A 16,939-nucleotide genomic window follows, 5' to 3' on the forward strand; every position below is an offset into this window, starting at 1 on the left:
GTTTTGGCTTGTCAGGAAATGTTCGGTGAAATCTTTTGATTAGGCGAGGAGCGTGGACATATTCAGCAGGTTCCCAGGATCTCTCTTGGGGGCCGTAGCCTTTCCAGTCAATTAGGTAGAATAGTTTAGATTTGGAGATCTTGGAGTCCAGAATGCTTTTGACTTCAAACTCGAGTTCTCCATCAACTAGGATAGGTTTTGGAGATTTGGTTAGTCGGGTTTGAGGTTGCACGGGTTTTAATAGAGAGACGTGGAAGACCGGATGTATCTTCATGTGCGGGGGCAAGTCCAACTTGACCGCTACTGGGTTTACTATGGTAGTGATGGAATAGGGACCAAGGTATCTTGGGTTGAATGTGCGTGGCCCTTTTAGAGATAGATATTTGGTGGATAACCAGACTTGATCCCCTACTTGATAGTGAGGGGCTTCCTTCCGATGTTGATCTGCTCCTTTCTTGTATTGTTCTTTAGCCCTTTGAAGGTGAGAAACAGCTTCTTTAAAGGCTTGGGTGATTGTAGAATGCAGGTAGTCTACTGCTGGTGTTTCAAGATCTTGGAGGGGATCCAACTCCGAGGTTCGAGGGTGACTGCCGTACAAAAGAAAAAACGGGGTTTTCCCAGTTCCCGAATGGACAGAGTTATTGTAGGCATATTCGGCTATCCAAAGGATATCTTTCCAAGTTTTTTCAGTTTGTTGCAGCATGCAGCGTAAATACTGTTCCAGAGTTTGATTGGTCCTCTCGGTTTGTCCGTCGGTCTGAGGGTGGTGACTGGTCGATAGTCTCACATCAATTTGAGCCGACCGACAGCAACTTCGCCAAAAATGAGAAATAAATTGACTACCTCGATCCGAAATTAGAACCGAAGGAAAACCGTGCAGTCGGACGATGTTTTCGAGAAATTCTCGGGCCAGAGTTGCTGCTGTTGGCAAGCCTTTGAGCGGAATGAAATGCGCCATCTTGGAGAATAAGTCCACGATTACTAGAATCGTATTGTATCCGGAGCATGGAGGTAGATCGGTGATGAAGTCCATAGAAAGCGTATGCCAAGGGCGAGGTGGGATGTCAATAGGGCGTAAGAGGCCTGCTGGTCTTTCCTTTTGACTCTTGTTTTGGGCGCATACTCCACAGGACATTATAAAGTCTCTGATATCTTTCTTCCAAGACGGCCACCAGAAGTAGCGCTTGATCTTTTCTGAGGTCTTGGCCATACCGGGATGACCTTCCATTAAAGAGTCGTGATAACAAGAGATTACTTTTTTCTGTAAATCTGTGCTGGGTAGGTATAATCGTTCTTGGAAATACAATAAGTTGTCCTTTACTGCAAAGTCCTTTCCCTGCAGATGCCAATTCTGTATGTCTGCTGGAGTTACAAGTTGCCTGGCTTTATCTTTAACTTCCTCTATGGATTCGGTGGCGATTACACCCAGAATTCTTTGTTCGGGAATGATTGGTACAGGTTTAGGGTTGATCAAGTGTTCTTCCACTCCCATCCGAGAAAGGGCATCAGCTTTACCGTTCTTTGTACCAGGTCGATAGGTAATTATGAAGTCAAACTCGGCAAAGAATAATGCCCAACGGAGTAGTCTAGAGGATTGGGCTTTTGCGGTTTTCAAATATTGCAGATTTCGGTGATCCGTAATCACAGTAACGGTGTGTCGGGCCCCCAGCATATAATGCCGCCAAGCCTTAAAGGCAGACTTGATAGCCAGAAGTTCCTTGTCAGTAATCGTGTAATTGATTTCAGGAGGCGAGAATTTGCGGGACCAAAATGCCACGGGATGCAACTGATTGGTTACCGGGTCCTTTTGTGATAGAACTGCCCCCATGGCAAGGCTTGAAGCATCAGTTTCCACGATGTAGGGGAGTTCGGGGCGAGGGTGTTTTAAGATTGGTGCAGAGATAAATTTAGTCTTCAAATCCTGGAAAGCTTGTTCCGCCTCGGTAGACCATTCAAAACGTTTGTTTTTCTTTAACAAGGCAGTGATGGGCTGGACTATTCGAGAGAATTCGGGGATAAACCTGCGGTAAAAGTTAGCGAAGCCTAACATGCTTTGCACACCTTTTACGGAGGATGGTGATGGCCATTTGAGAACTGCATCGACCTTCTTTGAATCCATACGCACTCCGCCAGGTGATAATATGAATCCCAAGAATTCAACTTCAGTCACGTTGAAAACACATTTTTCCAACTTAGCGAAAAGTTTGTGTTGACGCAATCTTTTGAGGACCATTTTCACGTGTTTCCGATGTTCAGATTCCGATGAAGAATAAACGAGGATGTCGTCAATGTAAACAACAACACATACATCTATGAGCTCTCTGAGGACATCGTTCATAAAATATTGAAAGGCGGCCGGGGCATTGCAAAGTCCGAAGGGCATGACCTGATATTCAAATAGCCCATACTTGGTGCGGAAGGCCGTCTTCCATTCATCGCCCTCTTTTACTCGTACCAAGTGGTAAGCTCCTCTAAGATCCAGCTTTGTATATATGCATGCTTTTCTGACTTGGTCCAGGAGTTCAGGGATCAAAGGTAACGGATATCTATTCTTAACGGTGATCTGGTTCAGGGAACGAAAATCGATACAAGTTCTAAGGTCTCCTTCCTTTTTTGGAACGAAGAACAAAGCTGAAGAAGCAGGGGACTTGGAAGGACGAATAAACCCATTTGCCAGGTATTGATCCAGGTATTGTCGAAGGTGAAGGTTCTCAGGCTCGGTGAGGGCATAAATTCTACTACAAGGAGGAGTAGATCCAGGTATCAGGTCTATCTGGCAGTCATAAGACCTATGAGGAGGTAGAGAGTTAGCCTGATCCTTCCGGAAAACATCTTGGTATTCTAGGTATTCGGGAGGTAACTGGGGAGTCTCTGAAGAAATTGCGGCCAGTGCAACACCAGGTGGAGGGTGACAAGTAGAGACACATTCTGGAAACTGGACCGTTCTTGCTCGCCAATCGATCAGAGGATTGTGTTTCTCTAACCAAGGTATTCCTAGAATAATCTGAAACTGAGGGGCCTTGATCACATCGAACACGATCTTCTCATGGTGTCCATCTTGACTTACTAGCGTCACCTCTTGAGTGGTATGCGTTACTGGCCCGGAGGCTATCTCCGTACCATCCACTGTAGTAATGACGTCCTTTACAGCCTTGGGACAAAGAGTTAGATTCATCCTCAAAACCATTTCATGATCCACATAATTGCCGATGGCACCGCTGTCGACGTAAGCTTCAATTGCATGTAATCGATCCGGATTATCAGGGCTAATGAGGACCATAGGTATCACGAAATGCGAGGTCACGGAACTGGTTTTCACGCTCGGCAAGAGGACCTCTATTCTTGTCGGGCGAGGTCGTTTCCCTGCTCAGAGTTTGTAACTTTGGTAACTGCAGCTCCTACTGCCTTCTTGGCAGGTTTCACCGGACAGTCTCGAAGAAAGTGCCCTGAGTTTCCGCAATATAGGCATAATTGCAACTGTTTCCTCCTTTCCCGCTCCCTTTGTGTTAGAGGACCTTTCAGACCCCCTATTTGCATGGGTTCCCCGGAGTCTACTCCTTTGGAAGGAGTTGGCGGTTTGGAAAATACTCGAGCATCAAACTTGGAACGATCGGTCTTCCTGTTCTGCAGCCTGTGATCTATTTGAACGACCAAGTCTATATAATCCGAACAGTCTTGTGGGGGATTTACTACTTGGGCTAAAACGTCTTTGAGCTCTCCACGTAGACCTCTATAAAACAGCGTAATCCTTTTGTCCTCAGGCCATTGAGTTTCCACTATTAGTCTATTGAAAGATGCAATATAAGCCAAAAGGGCTTGATTACCCTGTCGCAACGAAAGAAGCTCATTGTCCAAGGCCTGCCCCTGTGAATGTCTTGCGAACAGTTTTTTCATACTAAGCTGAAAGGCTTGAAAATCATGGAGAACCGGATCATCTTGATTAACTAGAGGGATCGACCAGTCTGCCGCATTGCCACTAAGGTACGAAAGTACAAAAGCTACTTTTGCTTGATCAGTTATAAAGGCTGCTGGCCGGCATAAGAAGTGCAACCGGCACTGATTGATAAATACTGCAAACCTCTTTGGGTCACCAGAAAATCGTTCGGGCGGAGCCAGAGGTACATTCCCAGGTAGGTTGATCTGCACTGGATTCATAGAGGATGTTGAAGGAAGATTTGCCCCTGATGCGGGTAACAGGGTCTGTCCGGCTTGTGACTGTAGCACTTGTCTAGCAAGATTGTCTGTTCTCTCCTTGGAAATAATTAGTTCCCTTCTTAGAGCATTCGTTTCCTGACGAGCTGCATGCACTTCTGCCCTTAGTTCCCCAAGTAACCGGGCTAGGGGGTCAGTATCCAAGGTTTCCATAGCGCCTGGGCGAGAGTTTTGCGGTAGGCTTTGCGTTCTGTAACGCTCACCTGATTCTCGCAGAGGCGCCGGTCTTGACTGGGCGACTACCGTATCTTCAAAGGTGATGTGTAGCACCCGGTTGGCTCTTTGGGCTGGACCTCTGTGCACTGTATGCCTGACGTGTAGAGTAAGAGGTCTGCAGATAGAAAATATGGGGTTAATGAACTGGGGTTATTGGGGTGTCCCTATCTCTTTCCTCTTCTCCTCTCCTGTAGACCCCCAAAGGTTAACGCTCTCACCTTAGGTAAGTGAATGCCGAGCTCTCCATCTGCCTCGGGGCAGGGTGCTGTAACCAGTTTCTTCACTGGATAGGTAGCGCAGGCCTCTTGACTTCAGAGGACTGCTGTCCGTCGTTTACTGCACGAACGGTAAGTTTCGAGTCATTCAAATGACTTTAAAGTCTTTAGTAATGATGTCTCTTGTTTTGCAGGGTTCCGGCGATGGCGGATGACGGGCTGAAGTGAGTTGAAGATGGAGCCCGTGTGATGAATAGAAGCGCCTGCAAGCACGTAAGTAAGCGCTTGTTGCCTGCTTCACGATGCGCTCTAACTGTCTTTTTATTTTGCAGGTACGAGTTCGGAGCGGCTGCAGGGTGCTGGAATACCCACTGGATTAGATGTGGAAAGGAGTAATGGCACGTGAGTATTAAAGTTCCCCAATGTCTTTAAACGCACCTTGTTTTGTCTTTCAGATGCGGGATGCAGCGCCGAAGGCCTCCGGAGCGTGCGAAGAGTTGGTAAGCTTTTGTCTTTCAGATGCCGGAATGCAGTGTGAAGACCTCCGGAGCGCACGAAGAGTAGGTAAGCCTTTGCCTTTCAGATGCCGGAATGCTAACCTGTTCTTTCTTGTCTTTATAGGTGTTGCTGAAGACTGGATTCAGAATGGTAAGCCTTTGCCTTTCAGATGCCGGAATGCTAACCTGTTCTTTCTTGTCTTTATAGGTGTTGCTGAAGACTGGATTCAGGATTGTAAGCCTTTTTCCTTAGGCCTAGGACCGGATGCAGAAGACACGATGAGCGTCCTGCTGCAGAGGTTGCAGAATAACGCAAAGCAAGATTCATCCACCGGGTGTGGTTTAAATAGCCTCCTGTAGTGCTTAGGTGTCTCCTTCCACAGCCACGCCTAGGTAAGAAAAGAGTTCCTGGTAAGAAAAGAGTTCCTGCCTTCCAGAGGAGTTCCAGTGTTCTGAATCTAGGGAGTGGCTCCAGCCCCACCCAACAGGAAAAGTAGTCCCAAACAGAAGAGGATCAGAGGCTCAACTGGCAGGCAAGTAAGCAGCATGGTCTGCTGCAGGTAAGTCCACCCAAGCATTATGAGCCCGGCGCTTCCAGCGCTGGGACTGGGCATATTTATGAGCCTGGTGCCACTGGCGCCAGGACTGGGTCCAAAAGGTCCCAATTGGGACTAGTTGCCACTCGTAACCTGGGTTATGGATCTGCTTCCAAGGGAGTTGGGAAAACCCTGACCTTTTGGAAGCAGAGATCATGACAATATGGTCCCCATATGACGGGAGGGCGTGCATGCAAGGGGAGGGTTTTGATTAATTCAGATTCTACGTCTTGACAGTATAGTATGTCTTTTTTCCAGGTTGCCAGGGTGGGAGCCGGTCCGCGTCCCCATGACATAGCTACCCTCCTGCGTGCGAGCATCAGCAGGATAGACACAAGTTTTCTTATCTGTTGTGATAGATGCTTTCTCAGCCCGAGAAGGGCCATGGCTGGAATGGGTGATGGATCTTCCCCGATGATCATGGCTGTTGTCTTCAGAAGTTGGGTCCAGAACTGAGCCACCGCGGGGGCAGCTCCAGGCGAGGTGGAAAAAGTCAGCTGCTGGTTCATCGCATCTCTCACATATGGCTTGGGATTCAGGTTTTTGTCTGCATTTCTTGGCTGGAGTATAGTAGGTTTGGTGCAGAAAATTGAAGTGGATTTGCTTAAGACGTGTGTTCAGTTCCACTTTTTGGGTTTGCCGAAGGATGTATTCCCAGTCGTCCTCAGGTATCGTGATCTGCAGTGAACTCTCCCAGCGTGTTTTCGTGCGATCATCCGTGTTTATGGTGTCCGTTAGTAGAGATTTGTATATTACAGAGACCAGTCTGCCTTCACCTTTTGCTTGGATCACACCATGTAGAAGGGGCCATGTGGGCAGTTGTTGGGGAGATCGTTTGCAGCGTGTGACGAAGCCTGAACTATATGATTGTGTCGAGGGAAGTGCTTCCTCCTTTATCCCTGGGGCGTCATGAACACATTTTCAGGGAATAGGTCCCCTATGGATTGTATGTGTAGCTTGTCCATCCACTGGTGAAAGACTTTCTGTGGTGAGGGGGACTCCAGGTATGAATTTCATTGGCAGGAGGGGGCAGAACCGGGTCTGAATGTCACATTTCCGCGCTATCTTCTTCCAGATCGCATATGTGGACAGTTCCGCATTCATTGTGTTGTATGGAACTGTTAGGTGGCCAATAATCACTGCCCTCAACAGATTGGGGGATGCAAGGGCGCGTTCTATTTGTACATGGGGTCGAATGAAGTGAATGGCGTACCAATGGCTGAGGTACTGTGCCTGGGGGGCCCAGTAGTATTGTTCCAGCTCTGGAAGCACAAGGCCTCCTTGGGATGTCGGCAGTATGAGCGTCGTATATGCTACTCGTGCCGGTTTACCCTTCCACAGGAGTTCTAAGATTGAACTCTTCACTTTTTTTAAAAAAGGATAGCGGTAATAGCATGGTTATATTGGCAAACAGGTAGAGGAGTTTCAGGAGAATCACCATTTTGACCAATGAGGCTCTACCCCATAATGTCAGTGGGAGGGTTTTCCATCTGTGTATTCGATCTTGGAGTGATCCCAGTGTAATTTCGAAGTTGTCCTTATATATGTCTTGGTGGTTAAGGGACATACAAATATCAAGATATCGTACATGGGAATATTCCCATTTGAATCCGTATTAGTCTCTAAAGTGTTTGGTGTCCCGCGTCAGGGGAAATATTACAGATTTGGATTGGATTAATCTTTAAGCCCGATATGCCTCCGAATTTAATGACCTCGCGCATATTGGGGTTCAGGTTCTCACGGAGATCGCAGATGTAGAGTATTACATCATCGGCGTACAGCGAGACCACTTATTTGTGTGGACCCAGTGTGATACCTCTATGGAGTTGTCGGGCACGCAGCCCGGATGCTAGCGGTTCCATGGTCAATGCAAACCTTAGTGCTGAAAGCAGGCATCCGTGCCCAGTTCCCCGTTGTTAATTTATGTGTGCCGATTTCGAGGTACCTAAGATGATAGAGGATTGGGGGTTATTGTATAGTAGAGAGAATAGTTTAATAAAATAGTTCCATAGGCCCAGACGTTGTAATACCGCAAATAGGTAAGGCCACTCGACTGAGTCGAAGGCCTTTTCTGCATCGAACAGAACCGCTGCTGCTTGACATGTTGGTTCAAGAGCTTCCATTACTCCGAATAGCCTTCTAATGCTGAATGACGTGTTCCGCCCAGGCACAAAACCCGACAGGTCCCCTAAGACCAATCCGGGCATGAGGGGTAGTAATCTCGCTGTTAGTATTTTTGCTCGTATTTTATTGTCGAGGTTAATTAATGAGATTGGCCTCCAAGAGGCACACTGTTTGTGGGGATTTGCTCTCTTTGTGCAGGAGAATAATGTTTGCTTCGCGTAGAGTTGGTGGCAATACCCCGTGTTCTAGTGCCTCTTCGTATACGCGAAGGAGGAGCGGGGCCACCATGGCCATAAAGGCTTTATAGAATTTGCCCGTGAAGCCATCAGGTCCTGGAGCTTTGGTGTTGGGGAGTTTTTTTTATGGCGTCTAGGATCTCATCCAGTGAAATGGGCGTGTTCAAAGGTTCACGGAGATCATGCTCTACCCAGTAGAGTTCTATGTCATTTAGATAGTTTTGCAATGTTTCGGGGCGTGTGGTGAGTTGGGAGCTATATAGGTTCTGGTAGAATGAGTGAAAGGTGTCGACAATCTCTTCTTGTGTGTGTACCAGTGTACCTTGAGCATTGCGTACCCTTTCTATGCAGGTGGGCTTCTTGTCTAGGGCTATCAAGCGAGCCAGGAGGGCTCCTGGCTTTTGGCCTTCTCCATATTGGCGGATCCGGTGTCTGTGACCGAGGAATTTGAGTTCACGTTCAGCCGTGGTTTCAAACTTCAGAAGCTCTTCTTTGAGGTCTGCCTGGATGCGGGAGTCGTTCGATGAGGTGAGCTTGAGTTCGAGTCCCTTCAGGCGGGTTTCACTGGTGGCCAGCTCGCGTCTGATCAGTTTAAGGATCCCATTCTCTTTTGCTATACACACTCCTCTAATGTAACATTTCAGTGCTTCCCAAAGTGAACCAGCTGAGTTGATAGAGTTTTGATTAATCTCCAAGAAGGTGGTGATCTCCTGTTGAAGTTCAGTCGCGAACACCATATTTGACATTGAACCTGGTTTGAATCTCCAGTGGGGTGGGTTTTGTTTGTTGTTAGGAAGGTCGAACTCAAGCAACACCATGGAATGATCGGATAAGGTTCTCGGAAGGATCTGGCTTGTCCCCCATTGGAAAGGGCCATCTGTGGGCACAAGGAGATAGTCAATGCGTGTGCTTGTGTTGTGGACTGTCGAATGGAAGACGTATTCCCTGGTTTCCCAGTTGGCATGTCAGGATATGTCCATCAGATCCACTGCTTGGCAGATTTCAGTAACCTAGAGCCTTGCTTTGGATGGTTTTAGGTTTGCATTGTGCGATTTGTCCATTTGGGGATTCAGTGTTGTGTTCAGATCGGCACCCAAGATGATTGTCGCTGGACCTGCCCTTCCAATGTGTGACTGCATCCAGTTGAAATTGTCCGAACCGTGAACATTGTGGCCGTAGGAATTCACAAAGATCACCTCCTTGCCTGCCAGGATCCCTCTGACCAGGAGTGCTCTGCCCTCCGTGTCTTTTTCGAACTTTATTAAACTGAAGTTGGCTCTTTTATCTATTAGGATAGCTACCCCTCTGGCATATGAGGAGAAGAATCTACGACACCCTCATTCTCGAGCCCAGTGGTGTTCAGACTCTGGGAGGAGGTGGGTTTCTTGTATTAGAGCCACGTCCATTTTGTGCCTCTTCAGGTAGCAGAGGATTTTGTGGGTTTTCACCGATATGTTACCTCCTCTAATGTTCCACGTGGCTACATTGAATTTGCTGTGTTAGTACTGTGGTACTTGAGCCAGGCCTGGGAGGGTGAACAAGGCGAGCAAGGCGATCCCCGCCCCACAGCACTCCCCCATTGCTGCTCTTACCGTTCAGCCGATGGTTGGGCCGCGGGGCGGTACTCCCTCTGCCACCCGGCAGCGGCACCGGTGGGGCACCGGCTGCACTCTCGTTGTCTGTCGGGCCCCTCTTTCTCCTGCAATCTCGGGACGCCCCGGCGCTGGTCCGGCTGTGCGGCCTGCTCGCTCTCCTCTCGGATGATGCGCCCCCAGCCGCGGGTGTTGGTCGGCTGCTTTTGTGGTGTCTGGTTCCCTGCCACCCAGCACGCTCCTTGTGTTTGGGGGTCGCCGCTCGGTATTGGTGGGCCACTGCCTCACGACCCAGATGCCGCCTCTCCCGGTCTCCGCTGTTGCCGCTGTCTGGGTCGGTGTGGCAGATTCAGGAGCTGCGAAAGGAGTGTTGCAGGTGCCGTCTTCCTGCAGAGGCGGGGGTGAGAGCCAACCAAGCCCCAAGGCGGGGAAAACACTATGTGATTCCAAGGTGGGTAGCCCAAGGAGAGTACTTTGTGTGGACTTGCAAACCAAAGGGTTCCCAAGGGTGGAAGACTAACTGCAACTGAGACAATGTGCCTGGCAATGCAGGGACAGAGAGGGAGCCTAGCCAAAGACTGATACGTAATCCGAGGAGGGGAAGGTGAAAGACCATTGTTGTCTTTACATGAACTATGAGACGGGGCAAGAAAACCTTTTCTGATAAAAAAACATCACAATGGGATGGAGACCAGTGTGGTGGAACAGATGAAGGATGCAAACTCCGATTAGCCATTATTAGGTGAATATTTTAATAAAGAAAATGTAAAATGCCCATCTTCCCTATTCTACGGGGTATTCCCTACCTAACAAACTAGGCTATGGTGCTCATCAATCGTCAGTAAAGTCTTAAAATAATTAGTCCTCTGTCCAAACTAATCCTAACTGGCCCTACCACTATCTTTAACAACTAAGGACAGGAGAATGACTCCCTTCTCCTAGATTCTCACTTGTTTAATAACTGATTTTTCAAATAGTCTCTTGTGACTTCTTTTATAAGTTCATACAGTTCCTTTAATACCTTTCTCTTTCTCTTCTTGGACATTCTCCTGGTTTTATTGAAAACTCTTTCCTTATTTCAGAGATTTCAGTTTCTATTTTTCTCATTGATTTTCTCTCCAGGAGTTTTTCTTCCCTTTTTCCATGGTAAGGTTATCCAAACTTTCTGAGTTTCTCTCTTTATCCTTTTTGTTAGGATGTCCTCTTACAGTCTCATTCTCTTTGTAAAGAAAACTTTCCTTACTTTGACTGACACGTAGAATTATTCTAGCCACACTTCTCAATGTCTTCACTGAGGGATGTAGGAATAGTTTTATAGCAGTTCCCTATTATTTCTCTTGGTGGTATCGATACATTCTTGTTACCTTGACTGTTCTAAGAACACTTTTATAATGATTCTCACTCACTTTATTCTTACTATAATATTCTTATTGTCTTCACTGGAACGAGTAAGAACACTTTATAATAATTCTCATTCACTTTGTTTGTTCTTGCTATGCTGTTCTCAGTGTCTTGACTGTTACAAGTATGAGCGACTTTGTAAGGATTTTTATTCACCTACCCGTGTCACCCTTTTTCCCCATTACCGGAAACCTTCGAAGAGAACGCCACCAGGATTTTGCTTCGCTCGGCTTGGGTTTTCTTGTAGTTGTTCGGTTCCATTTCCTCACTTGGTCTCCTGTGCTACAAATCCACCTCTCGCAGGGCTCTTCGGTATCCGAGATATCAATACATTACACTGTCTCATACATGTGCTAATCTCTGTGATATCATCAAGATGGTCTGTCCAGCACTGATTCTCTGTGGTTTCTGAAGCATGGTTTCCCGCTTTCTCCAGCTAATCGTATGCCACGTGTCCGCCTCCTTGAGTCCGGCTTGGCAGCAGTTTTGAGTTTTCAGGTCTTTTGGATTCTCCAGGCTCCTCCTCCTTCTGAGGTTACATTGCCATAGGACTTCTATGGTGTATCTCCGCCTTTCTCTTCACCAGCCTGTCGAGGCCTTATGTATTTTATTCATCCACCTCGTCTCAGTTGAATTTTTTTTTTATTTTTTTTTAAAGAGATGTTCACATTTTCTGGTTTACATTAATACATCCTTGTTCTTTCTTCATATGTACTCTGGTTTCTCTTCAAACCCAATACATCTTTTGCCTTTTACTAAAGATTTCCGTGGAGAGGAACATTAAACATTATTTGCAGTTTGTTGAAATTACTTATTCTTGAACTGCAAGTTTAGCATTATATTTTGCTATTACAACAGAGAGACTTTGATCAGTACTCCCTTTCATCTTCTTTACTTGATTCTCACATAACTAACGCTGTAATTTCTTGTGGTCCATGTGATCGCCTGTAGTTTCTCAGAACTATATCTTCCTTCAGGCTTCAGGGCATTTAAGCCTGCGTTGGGGAGGCTGGTTAGCGCCAGTTCGCACTTGGGATGCGTGGGTGCGGCAACACTGTGCTGCGCACAATCCTCTCATTAAAACATTTTCTCATGGTGGGTACCTCTCGTTATATTTTAAGAACTGGTCCAAACACTAAGGTAGGATACCTGGAACAAATATGACTACAGAAATGTCTGTAAACCTGAAGACTGCAATTGTCTGTTGATCAATACCCAGTCACTTATTAAATATGCGACGGACATTTCATATTATATGCTCGACAATCACATTGACATGTGCTCCATCACGGAGACCTGTCTGCATGAAGTGGCAGGCCACACATTACTATTCGCAGTGCCTAATGGATATGATATTTTCAGGACTGACAGCTCCACTGGCTGGTGACGGGGGGGTTGCAATTATTTTCTGGTCATCTTTGCAGACCCACGCAGTTGGTATTGAGCCTCAGAATGAATGTGATATACTGCATGTCAAGGTGCTGGTTAACACAAACACTACAATTGACATTTTTTTATCTATCAACCAATGATATGCCAGAAATTCCTGTGCAACTTCGTGACCTGCTAGTCCCCCCGCCTTAAACCTTCAGCAAATACTGTACTCATGGGGATCTTAATCTAGACTATGTGATGAATCAGATGCCACAGCTACCATCACATCACAGAAGAAGCCCCGCCTAATTTTGGTTTCTTGCATAACATCACAGACATAACCCATTTGATGCTTGGAAGACCTCTTGCTTTGAATCCAACAGGAAAAACTACACAGTGGCTGCTAAAAAGCACTGGGATACCATCTCTAATGCAACAAAAAAAACTAGGCCTATTTATTTATTTATATCTATACACTTGTATACCGCCGGAGCCTGCAAGCATCATGGCGCAAGAAGAAAGAAAAAGGTGAAGATAGAGAGGGCAAGAAAGCAACCACAAAAGAGAAGAAGAACAAGTTACTTACCAACTGGTAACGTTCTTTCGATTGGATGTTCCTCCAACGTATTCCTCATCTTAGATGTATTCCATCCAGCTTTGCTGCTCTTTGGAAATTTTTCCGTCAGAGGGCGTGTGCGTCGATGTCGTCGAGTCGATGGTCCCTCAAAGGCCTCCGTCGATGGTGACGTCATCGGGTGTATAAGTAGCACACGCGGCGCCTGTTGGCCTCAGTTCTGTTTTTCCCCCTTTTTATGTTTGATCTTGTACTGTGTAGATTGTGCCGGCAGACAGGTATGAGCCTTGCGAGATTTGAGATGGCAATAACCCGGAAAAATCTACAGAGGGGTAGGCTGGGAGGGCGATGAGGAATACGTTGGAGGAACATCCAATCGGAAGAACATTACCAGTTGGTAAGTAACTTGTTCTTCGAGTGGATTGTGTCCTCCAACGTATTCCTCATCTTAGATAGACTCCCAAAGCAGTATGGACAATTCCTCTGGAGGAGGGGGTAGATTTTTCGATACTCTTAGATGGCTGAGTATAGTACTGCTTTTCCAAAAGTTAGCTCCCTAGACTGGGAAGCATCCAGGTTATAGAATTTTGAGAATGTGTGTAGCGAAGACCAAGTTGCTGCTTCGCAAATGGATCTTATTGGAACACCTCTTTGAAGGGCCGTGGAGGAGGCGATGCCTCTGGTAGAATGAGCCCTTAACCCCTCTGGAGGGTCTTTTTGAGCTAGTCTGCAGCATTCTGAAATGCAAAGCACAATCCAGCGTGAAATTGTCTGTTTTGTCACCGATTGACCCAGTTTCCTTCCTGTGTAACCTATAAACAGCTTGTTGTCCACTCCAAGTCTGGAAAGTCTAGAGATGTAAAAGCTTAAAGCTCTTTTCGGATCCAACCTGTGTAATCTTTCCTCCTCCTTCGAAGGATGGGGTGGAGGATAGAATGCGGGTAAGACAATTTTCTGACTTTAATGAAAATCAGATATTACTTTCGGTAAAAATTATGATTTTACCCTCAACACAACTCTGTCCTTATGGAACACAGTATAGGGTGGCCCAGAAGACAGTGCCTGCAATTCGCTCACTCTTCTTGCTGATGTTAGAGCAACCAAGAAGGCTGTTTTCCACGTTAGTAATCTTAATGGACACGTGTGCATAGGTTCAAAAGGAGCACACATTAAGAATTTTAGGACTAAATTTAGATCCCAGATCGGTACTTGAAATGGGTGAGGAGGAAACACCTTAGTGAGTCCTTTTAAGAATTGTATTATCAAAGGAATTTTTAAGTAGGAGCATTCTTCCGATGAGCGCTAGAAAATGGAACGCGCCGCAAGGTAACCTTTTATTGTTCCAATATTCAGACCTCTATGTGCTAGGGTCAGAAGGAAAGATAATACTTCCGGAATAGAACATAGAAAAGGATCGACATTCTTTTCTCTACACCAGTTGCAAAACTTTTTCCAACGGCAACAGTATAGAGACTTTGTTGCTGGCCTTCTTGCCGAAAGCAACACCTCCATAAAGTCATCTGGAAGGTTCCAATCCCTGTATCTCAGCCTTTCAGATACCAAACATGAAGGTTGAGCGTTTTGACCTCTGGATGGAGAACCTGACTTTCCATTTGGGAGAGAAGGTTCTCTCTCTGAGGAAGACTTACTGGAGGACAGATGGACATGTCTAGAAGGTCTGGGTACCACATTCTCCTGGCCCAATCCGGGGCAATTAGGATCATGCGGCTCTGAAACCTTCTCAGCCTCCTGAGGAATGACGGGAATCGGAGGGAACGCGTGCAATAGTGGGAAATTCCACTCCACCACGAACGCGTCCCCCAGGGCTCCTCTCGGGGGAAATTCCCTTGAGCAATACCTTTCGCATTTTCGGTTGATTCCGGTTGCAAACAGGTCTACTTGAGGGGTGCCTCAAAGGGCGAAGATCTCTTGAATGACTTCCTGAGCCAGTTCCCATTCGTGGGATACCGTGCTCTGCCTGCTCAGAGCATCTGCCGTCATATTCTCTTTCCCGGCTAGATGAATTGCTGTTAAAGAGATTTGCTCCTTAATCGCCCAATACCAGTGCTGCATTGCCTCTCTGCACAGGGGTAGTGACCCCACGCCTCCACTTTTGTTTAGGTAGTGCATGGCCACTGTGTTGTCCGTCATTATCAAGACATTCTTTCCCCTGACAGATGGCAGGAAGGCCTTCAGCGCTAGTCTGATTGCCCTCAGCTCTAAAAGGTTGATATGTAGTTTGGACTCCGATGGAGACCAACAACCGCTGATTGTCAAATCGTTGGCATGAGCTCCCCACCCCAGGAGTGAGGCGTCCGTCACCACTGTGATCTCCGGCCATGGTTGCCAAAAGGTTCTCCTTTTAGAATGTTCTCTGTACAGGTCCACCATAGAAGGTCTTGTCTGACCTTGTTCGGAATCTCAAGAAGATCCGTCATTTGACCCGAGAACTGGGACCACTGAGTCTTTAGGACCCATTGAAGGGATCTCATCCTCAAGCGTGCAGAAAGATGCAGGATGCCATGAGGCCAAGCAACCTTAAAAAGTCGTAAGCCTGGAGATTTTGGGCATTTTGGAATTTGGAAACCATCTGAAAAATGTCTTGAGCCCTCGACTTGGGAGGCGAGCTCTTGTCATGATGCCTACCCCTGGGGAACCAGACCAGGTCCAGCAACCCCAGAAGCAGGCATCACGTTATTTTGAGCAAGCCCAAAAACTCCTGCTACGGGCTGTTTGGGTGCGGTCCTGGCACCTATGGCGCCAGGCTCATATGGAGAGTCAGTCCTGGCGCCAGAGGCGCCAGGCTCATAGAGTACAACTTACCTGATGCAGACCATGCTGCAAACTTACCTGGTGCAGACCATGCTGCAGAGCTCCAAGCCAAATGAGGCTTGGAAGGGACTATTTTAACTAGGGACTATTTTTTACTCGGGTGGGGCTGGGTAGGAATACTTACCTGGGACTACTTTGGAGGCCATTTAAACCACGCCCAAAGAGCAGCACACGCTTTGCGTTATTCTGCATCCAGCAGCGTAACGCTCACCGTGTCTGCAAGCCTGCATCCAGTCTTCTGCCACGCCCGCCTTGAGTCTGCAGCTCCTAGAAAAAGGGAGGAACAGATGGAGAAAAGATTCGAATAAGAGCAAACCTTCAACCCTTACCTGAATTCCGGATCCACCGCACCTTCGAGCTAGAAGAAAGCAGCATTTTACGCGTGCCGCCTCGCCTGCTGCAGCGGCGCGCTGCACTCACCGGCCTTCGCAGCATCCTCACGATCCACCGCATCCTTCTGCACGTTCCCGCCGCATTCTGGCACCTAAGGGGACACAAGAACAGCAAAGGTGAGCCAAGGAAATAAACAGAGGCAATAGTAACTACCCCCCCATAGACTTACCCGATTACCGCCGGGGGTACTATTCCGCTTCATGGGTCGGCGCAGTCTCAATTGCATCCTCTCCATACCCCGGCCCCTTTGGGGAACAAAAGGACAACAAGGTGAGACAACGGGACAAATAAGGGGAACTCTTCTCACTGCAATAGACTTACCTAATTTTACCGCCGGAGGCATAATTCCCCGAACTTCATATTTTCTCTCCACACCTGAATAAGGGAACAAGCTACAGGTTACATTTTGGCCTTATTTTATTGAACTGTGTAGGATAAGCCAAATCCTTACCTGAACTTCATCAGCTACCACGAGGACATTATTGTTCTGGAACTCACCAATTCCTTCGAGCCAGTGAAGCAACTGGTTATCAACGCACCCCTGCACTCAGTGCAGGATGGAGAGCTCATCTTTTCAAACCATCAGGTGAGACTATAAGAGGGGACTTCAAAAGTGATCTGTGGGGAGAACAGCAGGGGTGGGGGGATTTACGCTCAACTCCGCGGGTGGTTAATTC

At 47.2% G+C, this 16,939-nt stretch overlaps 1 protein-coding gene and 1 non-coding gene across 7 annotated transcripts in view; one reads left to right on the forward strand and one right to left on the reverse strand.

The window, feature by feature from the left end:
- ENOX2 (ecto-NOX disulfide-thiol exchanger 2) overlaps positions 1 to 16,939 on the reverse strand; it is a 2,107,113-nt gene that overhangs the window by 1,225,045 nt on the left and 865,129 nt on the right. The gene's annotated exons all lie outside the window — the stretch shown is intronic.
- On the forward strand, positions 11,801 to 11,913 carry LOC138481845 (U5 spliceosomal RNA). The gene has a single exon (XR_011274444.1). It is a non-coding gene; the product is annotated as a U5 spliceosomal RNA (small nuclear RNA).

The sequence above is a fragment of the Ambystoma mexicanum genome, chromosome 5p (assembly GCF_040938575.1).
Source record: "Ambystoma mexicanum isolate Mex_15411 chromosome 5p, UKY_AmexF1_1, whole genome shotgun sequence".
Lineage (NCBI taxonomy): Eukaryota > Metazoa > Chordata > Amphibia > Caudata > Ambystomatidae > Ambystoma > Ambystoma mexicanum.